Source organism: Castor canadensis, chromosome 8 (genome assembly GCF_047511655.1).
Source record: "Castor canadensis chromosome 8, mCasCan1.hap1v2, whole genome shotgun sequence".
NCBI lineage: Eukaryota > Metazoa > Chordata > Mammalia > Rodentia > Castoridae > Castor > Castor canadensis.
This window is the reverse complement of record NC_133393.1, coordinates 70,709,876-70,726,031: the sequence shown is the minus strand read 5'-3', so window position 1 is coordinate 70,726,031 and position 16,156 is coordinate 70,709,876.

Genomic DNA, 16,156 nt, shown 5'->3' with positions numbered 1-16,156 from the left:
GCAACATTTCAGTTTCAAGTAGGAGAGAGTCTCTGTATGCTCCAAACAGGACTATTCAGCTGAGTGGAAGACACACATATATCTCTTGAAAGATTACTAACTATGTTAGAAGAAGTACCTTCTAGCACACTGTTTCCTTTTGAGAATTTAGTTAGTTTTTAAAATGATACTTGCTGCAAATCAGAATTTTGAAAGGGGATGAAAGCTCATTTTCTCCAAATAGACCTCTTCAGCTATACTGAAGTCACATATCTCTTGAAAGAAAACCATGTGTGTTAAAAGCAAGAGCATTTAGCACCTTGTTTCCTTGTGAGAACTGAGTTAGTTATTGACAGGAAAAATTCCTCCAACTTAACAGTTTCAAGGTGGAATCAGCTGAGGTGAAGGAACACCAAGGACTCTCCAAGGACTATGATCTACATCTGAAGCTGCAGCATCTTACACATTGTTTCCCTGTCATAACTGAGTACGTTTTTAAAGGAATTCTTAATGCAAATCAGAACTTTGTAGGTGGACAAAGGTTCTTTTTCTTCAAATTGGCCTATTCAAATGAATTGTTGAAACACTTGTTCATTTCAAAAGATAACCCTGTGTTTTGCGAACATGAGTAACTACCACATTGTTTCCCTGTGAGAATAGAGTTAGTTTTTGAAAGCCATATACCTGCAACTTTGTGGTTTCAACTCGAGATAGGCTCTGTTTGTTGCAAAGAGTCCTATTCAGCTGAGTAGATGAAATACGAGTATCTCTCGAAAGAAAATCAGCTACGTTAAAGACAGGAGGATCTAGCACATTTCTTCCCTGTGAGAAATGTGTTTCCTCTTGATAGGAACAATTCCTGCAAATCAATACTTTACAGGTGGAGAAAAGTTCATTTTGATCAAAATTGGCCTATTCACCTGATATTTCAAAAAACATGTGTGTTTCAAAAGAAAACCTTCTGTGTTAGAAACAGGAGCATTTTGCACATTGTTTCTCTGTGAGAATTAAGTTAGTTTTTAAAAGCAGTATTCCTGCATCTTAATTGTTTCTTTTTGGAAAAAGGTTCTGTTTGATCGGAAGAGGCCTATTGACCTGAGTTTGAGAAACTGATATATCTATCCAAAAAAGTGATCTATGTTAGAAGCTTTACAATCCAGCACATTGTTTCCCTGGAGAATTGAGTTAGTTTCTTCAAGCAAGATACCTGCAACTTTGTGGGTTCAACGTGGAGTTTGGGTCTGTTTGCTCCAAAGAGGCCTATTCAGCTGAGTAGAAGAAACACATGTATCTCTCAAAAGAAGACCACCTACACCTACATTAAAGACAGGAGCATCTAGCACATTGTTTCCCTGTGAGAATTGCCTTTGCTATTGAAAGCAACATTTCCTGCAAGTGAAAACTTTCAGGTGGAGAAAGGCTCATTTTGATCCAAATTGGCCTATTCACCAGATATGTATAAAATCATCATTATCGAGAAAGAAAACGTAACGTGTTAGAAACAGGAGCATGCTGACATTGTTCCCTATGAGAATTGAGGTTTTCTTTTGAAAGCAGTATTCTTGCATCTTAATGTTTTCAATTTGGAGATAGGTTCTGTTTACTCCAAGTGGCCTATTCAGCTGAGTTTGAGAAACTCATGTATCTCTCAAAGAAATGAACTAAGTTAGAAATGTCAGAATCTAGCATATTGTTTCCCCATGAGAATTCAGTAAGTTTTTGAAGTTAATACTTTCTGCAAGTCAGAATTTTCAAGGTGTTTGTAGGCTCATTTTGTCAAAATGGGCTTATTCAGCTAAGTTGAATACACACAGGTATCTTTTGAAAGAAAAACATCTTCGATAGAAGCATGAGCATCTTCCACATTGTTTTCCTGTGAGAACTGAGTTAATTTTTGAAAGAAACACTTTCTACAGCTTAGGTGTTTCAAGGTGGAGATAGGGTCTGTGTGATCCAACAAGGCCTTTTCAGATGAGGTGAAGAAAACAGGATTCTTTCCAAAGAAAACCATGTATGATAAAAGTGGCAGCATCTAGCACATTGTCTCCCTTTGAGAGTTGAGTGGTTTCTGAAAAGAATGCTTCCCAGAAATCATAATTTTCAAGGTGTATATAGGTTTATTTTGTTCCAAATGGGAATATTTAGCTGAGTGGAAGAAATCCATGAATATCTTGACAGAAAACCATCTGTGTTAAAAGCAGGAGCACCTAGTACATATTTCCCTGTGAGAATTGAGTGAGCTTTTTGAAAACAACACTTCCTGCATCTTAGGTGTTTCAAGGTGGAGATAGGCTCTGTTTCTTCCAAATTGGCCTATTCAGCTGAGTTGAAGAAACACATGTTTCACTCGAAAGACAACCATCTGTTTCAGAAGCAGGAGCATGTAGAACATTGTTTCCCTGTAAGAACTGAGTTAGTTTTCAGAGTACTACTTCTTGCAATCCAAGCTTTCAAGGTGGAGAAGGGCTGATTTTGTTCTAAATGGGCCTATTTATCGAGGGGAAGAAAAACATGTGTCCATCCAAAGAAAACAATGTATGTTGGAAGCTGCACCAACTACCTCATTGTTTCCCTGTGAAAATTGGGTAACCTTTTGAAAGAAATATTTCCTGCGTATCGTACTTATCATGGGGTAAAGACCTCATTTGATACAAATAGGACTATTCAACTGACTTGAAACACATGTGAATCTCTCCAAAAACACCATCTTGGGTTGAAGCTGCAGCTGCTAGCACATTGTTTCACTGTGAGAATTGAGTTACATTTTGATAGCAATAATTAGTGCAAATCTGAATTTTCAGGTATTAATAGTTTCATTTTGTCAAAATAGGATTGTTAAGCTAAGTTGAATAAACACATGTATCACTCCAAAAAAAACTGTTTAATAAGCTGGGGCATTAAGCACATTCTTTCCCTCTGAGAACTGAGATAGTTATTGAAAGGAATACTTCCTGCAATTTAGCTGTTTAAAGGTGGGTAAATGCTGATTTGGTTGCAATTGAGCATATTCATCTGAGGGGACCAAACACATGTATCCTCCAGGAAACCGTTTATGTTAGATGCTGGGCCATCTACAACATTCTTTCCCTATGAGAATTGAGTTCATTTTTGAAATTAATACTTCCTGCAAATCAGAATTTTCAAGGTGTTATTAGGCTGATTTTGTCCAAATATCCTTATTCAGCTAAGGTGAAGAAACACAGGTATCTCTCGGGAAAAACAACTCTTTGGCAGAAGCAAGTGCATATAGCATATATTTCACTCAGAGAATTGAGTGAGATTTTGAAAAGAATACTTCCTGAATAGACCTATAACACAAAATGAAATTGAAGCAGCAATCAAGAGTCTCCCCAAAAAGAAAAGTCCAGGACCTGATGGATTCTCTGCTGAATTCTATCAGACCTTTAAAGAAGAACTGATACCAACCCTCCTTAAACTGTTCCATGAAATAGAAAGGGAAGGAAAACTGCCAAACACACTTTATGAAGCCAGTATTACACTTATCCCCAAACCAGGCAAAGACACCTCCAAAAAGGAGAACTATAGACCAATCTCCTTAATGAACATCGTTGCAAAAATCCTCAACAAAATAATGGCAAACCGAATTCAGCAACACATCAAAAAGATTATTCACCACGACCAAGTAGGCTTCATCCCAGGGATGCAGAGGTGGTTCAACATATGAAAATCAATAAACGTAATAAACCACATTAACAGAAGCAAAGACAAAAACCACTTGATCATCTCAATAGATGCAGAAAAAGCCTTTGATAAGATCCAACATCATTTCATGATAAAAGCTCTAAGAAAACTAGGAATAGAAGGAAAGTTCCTCAACATTATAAAAGCTATATATGACAAACCTACAGCCAGCATTATACTTAATGGAGAAAAATTAAAACCATTCCCTCTAAAATCAGGAACCAGACAAGGATGCCCACTATCTCCACTCCTATTCAACATAGTACTGGAACTCCTAGCCAGAGCAATTAGGCAAGAAGAAGGAATAAAAGGAATACAAATAGGTAAAGAAACTGTCAAAATATCCCTATTTGCAGACGACATGATCCTATACCTTAAAGACCCAAAAAACTCTACTCAGAAGCTTCTAGACATCATCAATAGCTATAGCAAGGTAGCAGGATATAAAAACAACGTAGAAAAATCATTAGCATTTCTATACACTAACAATGAGCAAACAGAAAAAGAATGTATGAAAACAATTCCATTTACAATAGCTTCAAACAAAATCAAATACCTAGGTGTAAACCTAACAAAAGATGTGAGAGACCTCTACAAGGAAAACTATACACTTCTGAAGAAAGAGATTGAGGAAGACTATAGAAAGTGGAGAGATCTCCCATGCTCATGGATTGGTAGAATCAACATAGTAAAAATGTCGATACTCCCAAAAGTAATCTACATTTTTAATGCAATTCCCATCAAAATTCCAATGACATTCATTAAAGAGATTGAAAAATCTACTGTTAAATTTATATGGAAACACAAGAGGCCACGAATAGCCAAGGCAATACTCAGTCAAAAGAACAATGCGGAGGTATCACAATACCTGACTTCAAACTATATTACAAAGCAATAACAATAAAAACAGCATGGTACTGGCACAAAAACAGACATGAAGACCAGTGGAACAGAATAGAGGATCCAGATATGAAGCCACACAACTATAAGCAACTTATCTTTGACAAAGGAGCTAAAAATATATGATGGAGAAATGCAACCTCTTCAACCAAAACTGCTGGGAAAACTGGTTAGCAGTCTGCAAAAAACTGAAACTAGATCCATGTATATCACCCTATACCAAGATTAACTCAAAATGGATCAAGGATCTTAATATCAGACCCCAAACTCTTAAGTTGATACAAGAAAGAATAGGAAATACTCTGGAGTTAGTAGGTATAGGTAAGAACTTTCTCAATGAAACCCCAGCAGCACAGCAACTAAGAGATAGCATAGATAAATGGGACCTCATAAAACTAAAAAGCTTCTGTTCATCAAAAGAAATGGTCTCTAAACTGAAGAGAACACCCACAGAGAGGGAGAAAATATTTGCCAATTATACATCAGACAAAGGACTGATAACCAGAATACACAGGGAACTTAAAACACTAAATTCTCCCAAAACTAATGAACCAATAAAGAAATGGGCACATGAACTAAACAGAACTTTCTCAAAAGAAGAAATTCAAATGGCCAGAAAACACATGAAAAAGTGCTCACCATCTCTAGCAATAAAGGAAATGCAAATTAAAACCACGCTAAGATTCCACCTCACCCCTGTTAGAATAGCCATCATCAGCAACACCACCAACAACAGGTGTTGGCGAGGATGCGGGGAAAAAGGAACCCTCTTACACTGTTGGTGGGAATGTACACTAGTACAACCACTCTGGAAAAAAATTAGGAGGCTACTTAAAAAGCTGGACATCGATCTACCATTTGGTCCAGCAATACCACTCTTGGGGATATACCCAAAAGACTTACTCCAGAGGCACCTGCACATCCGTGTTTATTGCAGCACTATTCACAATAGCCAAGTTATGGAAGCAGCCAAGATGCCCCAACACTGACGAATGGATTAAGAAAATGTGGTGTCTATACACTTTGGAATTTTATGCAGCCATGAAGAAGAACGAAATGTTATCACTCGCTGGTAAATGGATGGAATTGGAGAACATCATTCTGAGTGAGGTTAGCCTGGCTCAAAAAACCAAAAATCGTATGTTCTCCCTCATAGGTGGACATTAGATCAAGGGCAAACACAACAAGGGGATTGGACATAAGCACATGATAAAGCGAGAGCACACAAGGGAGGGGTGAGGATAGGTAAGACACCTGAAAAACTAGCTAGCATTTGTTGCCCTTAACACAGAGAAACTAAAGCAGATACCTTAAAGCAACTGAGGCCAATAGGAAAAGGGGAACAGGTACTAGAGAGAAGGTTAGATCAAAAAGAATTAACCTAGAAGGTAACACCCATGCACAGGAAATCAATTTGAGTCAATGCCCTGTATAGCTATCCTTATCTCAACCAGCAAAAACCCTTGTTCCTTCCTATTATTGCTTGTACTCTCTCTACAACAAAACTAGAAATAAGGGCAAAATAGTTTCTGTTGGGTATTGGGGGGGGAGAGGGAGGGGCGGAGTGGGTGGTAAGGGAGGGGGTGGGGGCAGGGGGGAGAAATGAACCAAGCCTTGTATTCACATATGAATAATAAAAGAAAAATGAAAAAAAAAAAAAAGAAAAGAATACTTCCTGCAACTTAGGTGTTTCAAGGTGGAGATTGGCTCTATTTGCTCCAAATAGGCCTCTTCAGCTTAGATGGAGAAACTCATGTATCTGTCCAAGAAAACGATCTATGTTAGAAGCTTCACAATTTAGCACAATGTTTTCCTGTGAGAACGGAGTTAGTTTTGAAAGGAATATATCCTGCACATCAGAATTATCAAAGTGAAGGTAGGCTCATTTTTCAAAATAGGACTATTCGGCTAAGTTGAAGGAAGACCTGAATCTCTCCAAAGTACACCATCTATGCTCCAAGCAGAAGCTACTAGCACATTGTTTCCCCATGAGAATTGACTTAGTTTCTCAAACATTACTTCCAGCAACATTTCAGTTTCAAGTAGGAGAGAGTCTCTGTATGCTCCAAACAGGACTATTCAGCTGAGTGGAAGACACACATATATCTCTTGAAAGATTACTAACTATGTTAGAAGAAGTACCTTCTAGCACACTGTTTCCTTTTGAGAATTTAGTTAGTTTTTAAAATGATACTTGCTGCAAATCAGAATTTTGAAAGGGGATGAAAGCTCATTTTCTCCAAATAGACCTCTTCAGCTATACTGAAGTCACATATCTCTTGAAAGAAAACCATGTGTGTTAAAAGCAAGAGCATTTAGCACCTTGTTTCCTTGTGAGAACTGAGTTAGTTATTGACAGGAAAAATTCCTCCAACTTAACAGTTTCAAGGTGGAATCAGCTGAGGTGAAGGAACACCAAGGACTCTCCAAGGACTATGATCTACATCTGAAGCTGCAGCATCTTACACATTGTTTCCCTGTCATAACTGAGTACGTTTTTAAAGGAATTCTTAATGCAAATCAGAACTTTGTAGGTGGACAAAGGTTCTTTTTCTTCAAATTGGCCTATTCAAATGAATTGTTGAAACACTTGTTCATTTCAAAAGATAACCCTGTGTTTTGCGAACATGAGTAACTACCACATTGTTTCCCTGTGAGAATAGAGTTAGTTTTTGAAAGCCATATACCTGCAACTTTGTGGTTTCAACTCGAGATAGGCTCTGTTTGTTGCAAAGAGTCCTATTCAGCTGAGTAGATGAAATACGAGTATCTCTCGAAAGAAAATCAGCTACGTTAAAGACAGGAGGATCTAGCACATTTCTTCCCTGTGAGAAATGTGTTTCCTCTTGATAGGAACAATTCCTGCAAATCAATACTTTACAGGTGGAGAAAAGTTCATTTTGATCAAAATTGGCCTATTCACCTGATATTTCAAAAAACATGTGTGTTTCAAAAGAAAACCTTCTGTGTTAGAAACAGGAGCATTTTGCACATTGTTTCTCTGTGAGAATTAAGTTAGTTTTTAAAAGCAGTATTCCTGCATCTTAATTGTTTCTTTTTGGAAAAAGGTTCTGTTTGATCGGAAGAGGCCTATTGACCTGAGTTTGAGAAACTGATATATCTATCCAAAAAAGTGATCTATGTTAGAAGCTTTACAATCCAGCACATTGTTTCCCTGGAGAATTGAGTTAGTTTCTTCAAGCAAGATACCTGCAACTTTGTGGGTTCAACGTGGAGTTTGGGTCTGTTTGCTCCAAAGAGGCCTATTCAGCTGAGTAGAAGAAACACATGTATCTCTCAAAAGAAGACCACCTACACCTACATTAAAGACAGGAGCATCTAGCACATTGTTTCCCTGTGAGAATTGCCTTTGCTATTGAAAGCAACATTTCCTGCAAGTGAAAACTTTCAGGTGGAGAAAGGCTCATTTTGATCCAAATTGGCCTATTCACCAGATATGTATAAAATCATCATTATCGAGAAAGAAAACGTAACGTGTTAGAAACAGGAGCATGCTGACATTGTTCCCTATGAGAATTGAGGTTTTCTTTTGAAAGCAGTATTCTTGCATCTTAATGTTTTCAATTTGGAGATAGGTTCTGTTTACTCCAAGTGGCCTATTCAGCTGAGTTTGAGAAACTCATGTATCTCTCAAAGAAATGAACTAAGTTAGAAATGTCAGAATCTAGCATATTGTTTCCCCATGAGAATTCAGTAAGTTTTTGAAGTTAATACTTTCTGCAAGTCAGAATTTTCAAGGTGTTTGTAGGCTCATTTTGTCAAAATGGGCTTATTCAGCTAAGTTGAATACACACAGGTATCTTTTGAAAGAAAAACATCTTCGATAGAAGCATGAGCATCTTCCACATTGTTTTCCTGTGAGAACTGAGTTAATTTTTGAAAGAAACACTTTCTACAGCTTAGGTGTTTCAAGGTGGAGATAGGGTCTGTGTGATCCAACAAGGCCTTTTCAGATGAGGTGAAGAAAACAGGATTCTTTCCAAAGAAAACCATGTATGATAAAAGTGGCAGCATCTAGCACATTGTCTCCCTTTGAGAGTTGAGTGGTTTCTGAAAAGAATGCTTCCCAGAAATCATAATTTTCAAGGTGTATATAGGTTTATTTTGTTCCAAATGGGAATATTTAGCTGAGTGGAAGAAATCCATGAATATCTTGACAGAAAACCATCTGTGTTAAAAGCAGGAGCACCTAGTACATATTTCCCTGTGAGAATTGAGTGAGCTTTTTGAAAACAACACTTCCTGCATCTTAGGTGTTTCAAGGTGGAGATAGGCTCTGTTTCTTCCAAATTGGCCTATTCAGCTGAGTTGAAGAAACACATGTTTCACTCGAAAGACAACCATCTGTTTCAGAAGCAGGAGCATGTAGAACATTGTTTCCCTGTAAGAACTGAGTTAGTTTTCAGAGTACTACTTCTTGCAATCCAAGCTTTCAAGGTGGAGAAGGGCTGATTTTGTTCTAAATGGGCCTATTTATCGAGGGGAAGAAAAACATGTGTCCATCCAAAGAAAACAATGTATGTTGGAAGCTGCACCAACTACCTCATTGTTTCCCTGTGAAAATTGGGTAACCTTTTGAAAGAAATATTTCCTGCGTATCGTACTTATCATGGGGTAAAGACCTCATTTGATACAAATAGGACTATTCAACTGACTTGAAACACATGTGAATCTCTCCAAAAACACCATCTTGGGTTGAAGCTGCAGCTGCTAGCACATTGTTTCACTGTGAGAATTGAGTTACATTTTGATAGCAATAATTAGTGCAAATCTGAATTTTCAGGTATTAATAGTTTCATTTTGTCAAAATAGGATTGTTAAGCTAAGTTGAATAAACACATGTATCACTCCAAAAAAAACTGTTTAATAAGCTGGGGCATTAAGCACATTCTTTCCCTCTGAGAACTGAGATAGTTATTGAAAGGAATACTTCCTGCAATTTAGCTGTTTAAAGGTGGGTAAATGCTGATTTGGTTGCAATTGAGCATATTCATCTGAGGGGACCAAACACATGTATCCTCCAGGAAACCGTTTATGTTAGATGCTGGGCCATCTACAACATTCTTTCCCTATGAGAATTGAGTTCATTTTTGAAATTAATACTTCCTGCAAATCAGAATTTTCAAGGTGTTATTAGGCTGATTTTGTCCAAATATCCTTATTCAGCTAAGGTGAAGAAACACAGGTATCTCTCGGGAAAAACAACTCTTTGGCAGAAGCAAGTGCATATAGCATATATTTCACTCAGAGAATTGAGTGAGATTTTGAAAAGAATACTTCCTGAATAGACCTATAACACAAAATGAAATTGAAGCAGCAATCAAGAGTCTCCCCAAAAAGAAAAGTCCAGGACCTGATGGATTCTCTGCTGAATTCTATCAGACCTTTAAAGAAGAACTGATACCAACCCTCCTTAAACTGTTCCATGAAATAGAAAGGGAAGGAAAACTGCCAAACACACTTTATGAAGCCAGTATTACACTTATCCCCAAACCAGGCAAAGACACCTCCAAAAAGGAGAACTATAGACCAATCTCCTTAATGAACATCGTTGCAAAAATCCTCAACAAAATAATGGCAAACCGAATTCAGCAACACATCAAAAAGATTATTCACCACGACCAAGTAGGCTTCATCCCAGGGATGCAGAGGTGGTTCAACATATGAAAATCAATAAACGTAATAAACCACATTAACAGAAGCAAAGACAAAAACCACTTGATCATCTCAATAGATGCAGAAAAAGCCTTTGATAAGATCCAACATCATTTCATGATAAAAGCTCTAAGAAAACTAGGAATAGAAGGAAAGTTCCTCAACATTATAAAAGCTATATATGACAAACCTACAGCCAGCATTATACTTAATGGAGAAAAATTAAAACCATTCCCTCTAAAATCAGGAACCAGACAAGGATGCCCACTATCTCCACTCCTATTCAACATAGTACTGGAACTCCTAGCCAGAGCAATTAGGCAAGAAGAAGGAATAAAAGGAATACAAATAGGTAAAGAAACTGTCAAAATATCCCTATTTGCAGACGACATGATCCTATACCTTAAAGACCCAAAAAACTCTACTCAGAAGCTTCTAGACATCATCAATAGCTATAGCAAGGTAGCAGGATATAAAAACAACGTAGAAAAATCATTAGCATTTCTATACACTAACAATGAGCAAACAGAAAAAGAATGTATGAAAACAATTCCATTTACAATAGCTTCAAACAAAATCAAATACCTAGGTGTAAACCTAACAAAAGATGTGAGAGACCTCTACAAGGAAAACTATACACTTCTGAAGAAAGAGATTGAGGAAGACTATAGAAAGTGGAGAGATCTCCCATGCTCATGGATTGGTAGAATCAACATAGTAAAAATGTCGATACTCCCAAAAGTAATCTACATTTTTAATGCAATTCCCATCAAAATTCCAATGACATTCATTAAAGAGATTGAAAAATCTACTGTTAAATTTATATGGAAACACAAGAGGCCACGAATAGCCAAGGCAATACTCAGTCAAAAGAACAATGCGGAGGTATCACAATACCTGACTTCAAACTATATTACAAAGCAATAACAATAAAAACAGCATGGTACTGGCACAAAAACAGACATGAAGACCAGTGGAACAGAATAGAGGATCCAGATATGAAGCCACACAACTATAAGCAACTTATCTTTGACAAAGGAGCTAAAAATATATGATGGAGAAATGCAACCTCTTCAACCAAAACTGCTGGGAAAACTGGTTAGCAGTCTGCAAAAAACTGAAACTAGATCCATGTATATCACCCTATACCAAGATTAACTCAAAATGGATCAAGGATCTTAATATCAGACCCCAAACTCTTAAGTTGATACAAGAAAGAATAGGAAATACTCTGGAGTTAGTAGGTATAGGTAAGAACTTTCTCAATGAAACCCCAGCAGCACAGCAACTAAGAGATAGCATAGATAAATGGGACCTCATAAAACTAAAAAGCTTCTGTTCATCAAAAGAAATGGTCTCTAAACTGAAGAGAACACCCACAGAGAGGGAGAAAATATTTGCCAATTATACATCAGACAAAGGACTGATAACCAGAATACACAGGGAACTTAAAACACTAAATTCTCCCAAAACTAATGAACCAATAAAGAAATGGGCACATGAACTAAACAGAACTTTCTCAAAAGAAGAAATTCAAATGGCCAGAAAACACATGAAAAAGTGCTCACCATCTCTAGCAATAAAGGAAATGCAAATTAAAACCACGCTAAGATTCCACCTCACCCCTGTTAGAATAGCCATCATCAGCAACACCACCAACAACAGGTGTTGGCGAGGATGCGGGGAAAAAGGAACCCTCTTACACTGTTGGTGGGAATGTACACTAGTACAACCACTCTGGAAAAAAATTAGGAGGCTACTTAAAAAGCTGGACATCGATCTACCATTTGGTCCAGCAATACCACTCTTGGGGATATACCCAAAAGACTTACTCCAGAGGCACCTGCACATCCGTGTTTATTGCAGCACTATTCACAATAGCCAAGTTATGGAAGCAGCCAAGATGCCCCAACACTGACGAATGGATTAAGAAAATGTGGTGTCTATACACTTTGGAATTTTATGCAGCCATGAAGAAGAACGAAATGTTATCACTCGCTGGTAAATGGATGGAATTGGAGAACATCATTCTGAGTGAGGTTAGCCTGGCTCAAAAAACCAAAAATCGTATGTTCTCCCTCATAGGTGGACATTAGATCAAGGGCAAACACAACAAGGGGATTGGACATAAGCACATGATAAAGCGAGAGCACACAAGGGAGGGGTGAGGATAGGTAAGACACCTGAAAAACTAGCTAGCATTTGTTGCCCTTAACACAGAGAAACTAAAGCAGATACCTTAAAGCAACTGAGGCCAATAGGAAAAGGGGAACAGGTACTAGAGAGAAGGTTAGATCAAAAAGAATTAACCTAGAAGGTAACACCCATGCACAGGAAATCAATTTGAGTCAATGCCCTGTATAGCTATCCTTATCTCAACCAGCAAAAACCCTTGTTCCTTCCTATTATTGCTTGTACTCTCTCTACAACAAAACTAGAAATAAGGGCAAAATAGTTTCTGTTGGGTATTGGGGGGGGAGAGGGAGGGGCGGAGTGGGTGGTAAGGGAGGGGGTGGGGGCAGGGGGGAGAAATGAACCAAGCCTTGTATTCACATATGAATAATAAAAGAAAAATGAAAAAAAAAAAAAAGAAAAGAATACTTCCTGCAACTTAGGTGTTTCAAGGTGGAGATTGGCTCTATTTGCTCCAAATAGGCCTCTTCAGCTTAGATGGAGAAACTCATGTATCTGTCCAAGAAAACGATCTATGGTAGAAGCTTCACAATTTAGCACAATGTTTTCCTGTGAGAACGGAGTTAGTTTTGAAAGGAATATATCCTGCACATCAGAATTATCAAAGTGAAGGTAGGCTCATTTTTCAAAATAGGACTATTCGGCTAAGTTGAAGGAAGACCTGAATCTCTCCAAAGTACACCATCTATGCTCCAAGCAGAAGCTACTAGCACATTGTTTCCCCATGAGAATTGACTTAGTTTCTCAAACATTACTTCCAGCAACATTTCAGTTTCAAGTAGGAGAGAGTCTCTGTATGCTCCAAACAGGACTATTCAGCTGAGTTGAAGACACACATATATCTCTTGAAAGATTACTATCTATGTTAGAAGAAGTACCTTCTAGCACACTGTTTCCTTTTGAGAATTTAGTTAGTTTTTAAAATGATACTTGCTACAAATCAGAATTTTGAAAGGGGATGAGAGCTCATTTTCTCCAAATAGACCTCTTCAGCTATACTGAAGTCACATATCTCTTGAAAGAAAACCATGTGTGTTAAAAGCAAGAGCATTTAGCACCTTGTTTCCTTGTGAGAACTGAGTTAGTTATTGACAGGAAAAATTCCTCCAACTTAACAGTTTCAAGGTGGAATCAGCTGAGGTGAAGGAACACCAAGGACTCTCCAAGGACTATGATCTACATCTGAAGCTGCAGCATCTTACACATTGTTTCCCTGTCATAACTGAGTACGTTTTTAAAGGAATTCTTAATGCAAATCAGAACTTTGTAGGTGGACAAAGGTTCTTTTTCTTCAAATTGGCCTATTCAAATGAATTGTTGAAACACTTGTTCATTTCAAAAGATAACCCTGTGTTTTGCGAACATGAGTAACTACCACATTGTTTCCCTGTGAGAATAGAGTTAGTTTTTGAAAGCCATATACCTGCAACTTTGTGGTTTCAACTCGAGATAGGCTCTGTTTGTTGCAAAGAGTCCTATTCAGCTGAGTAGATGAAATACGAGTATCTCTCGAAAGAAAATCAGCTACGTTAAAGACAGGAGGATCTAGCACATTTCTTCCCTGTGAGAAATGTGTTTCCTCTTGATAGGAACAATTCCTGCAAATCAATACTTTACAGGTGGAGAAAAGTTCATTTTGATCAAAATTGGCCTATTCACCTGATATTTCAAAAAACATGTGTGTTTCAAAAGAAAACCTTCTGTGTTAGAAACAGGAGCATTTTGCACATTGTTTCTCTGTGAGAATTAAGTTAGTTTTTAAAAGCAGTATTCCTGCATCTTAATTGTTTCTTTTTGGAAAAAGGTTCTGCTTGATCGGAAGAGGCCTATTGACCTGAGTTTGAGAAACTGATATATCTATCCAAAAAAGTGATCTATGTTAGAAGCTTTACAATCCAGCACATTGTTTCCCTGGAGAATTGAGTTAGTTTCTTCAAGCAAGATACCTGCAACTTTGTGGGTTCAACGTGGAGTTTGGGTCTGTTTGCTCCAAAGAGGCCTATTCAGCTGAGTAGAAGAAACACATGTATCTCTCAAAAGAAGACCACCTACACCTACATTAAAGACAGGAGCATCTAGCACATTGTTTCCCTGTGAGAATTGCCTTTGCTATTGAAAGCAACATTTCCTGCAAGTGAAAACTTTCAGGTGGAGAAAGGCTCATTTTGATCCAAATTGGCCTATTCACCAGATATGTATAAAATCATCATTATCGAGAAAGAAAACGTAACGTGTTAGAAACAGGAGCATGCTGACATTGTTCCCTATGAGAATTGAGGTTTTCTTTTGAAAGCAGTATTCTTGCATCTTAATGTTTTCAATTTGGAGATAGGTTCTGTTTACTCCAAGTGGCCTATTCAGCTGAGTTTGAGAAACTCATGTATCTCTCAAAGAAATGAACTAAGTTAGAAATGTCAGAATCTAGCATATTGTTTCCCCATGAGAATTCAGTAAGTTTTTGAAGTTAATACTTTCTGCAAGTCAGAATTTTCAAGGTGTTTGTAGGCTCATTTTGTCAAAATGGGCTTATTCAGCTAAGTTGAATACACACAGGTATCTTTTGAAAGAAAAACATCTTCGATAGAAGCATGAGCATCTTCCACATTGTTTTCCTGTGAGAACTGAGTTAATTTTTGAAAGAAACACTTTCTACAGCTTAGGTGTTTCAAGGTGGAGATAGGGTCTGTGTGATCCAACAAGGCCTTTTCAGATGAGGTGAAGAAAACAGGATTCTTTCCAAAGAAAACCATGTATGATAAAAGTGGCAGCATCTAGCACATTGTCTCCCTTTGAGAGTTGAGTGGTTTCTGAAAAGAATGCTTCCCAGAAATCATAATTTTCAAGGTGTATATAGGTTTATTTTGTTCCAAATGGGAATATTTAGCTGAGTGGAAGAAATCCATGAATATCTTGACAGAAAACCATCTGTGTTAAAAGCAGGAGCACCTAGTACATATTTCCCTGTGAGAATTGAGTGAGCTTTTTGAAAACAACACTTCCTGCATCTTAGGTGTTTCAAGGTGGAGATAGGCTCTGTTTCTTCCAAATTGGCCTATTCAGCTGAGTTGAAGAAACACATGTTTCACTCGAAAGACAACCATCTGTTTAAGAAGCAGGAGCATGTAGAACATTGTTTCCCTGTAAGAACTGAGTTAGTTTTGAGAGAACTACTTCTTGCAATCCAAGCTTTCAAGGTGGAGAAGGGCTGATTTTGTTCTAAATGGGCCTATTTATCGAGGGGAAGAAAAACATGTGTCCATCCAAAGAAAACAATGTATGTTGGAAGCTGCACCAACTACCTCATTGTTTCCCTGTGAAAATTGGGTAACCTTTTGAAAGAAATATTTCCTGCGTATCGTAGTTATCATGGGGTAAAGACCTCATTTGATACAAATAGGACTATTCAACTGACTTGAAACACATGTGAATCTCTCCAAAAACACCATCTTGGGTTGAAGCTGCAGCTGCTAGCACATTGTTTCACTGTGAGAATTGAGTTACATTTTGATAGCAATAATTCCTGCAAATCTGAATTTTCAGGTATTAATAGTTTCATTTTGTCAAAATAGGATTGTTAAGCTAAGTTGAATAAACACATGTATCACTCCAAAAAAAACTGTTTAATAAGCTGGGGCATTTAGCACATTCTTTCCTTGTGAGAACTGAGATAGTTATTGAAAGGAATACTTCCTGCAATTTAGCTGTT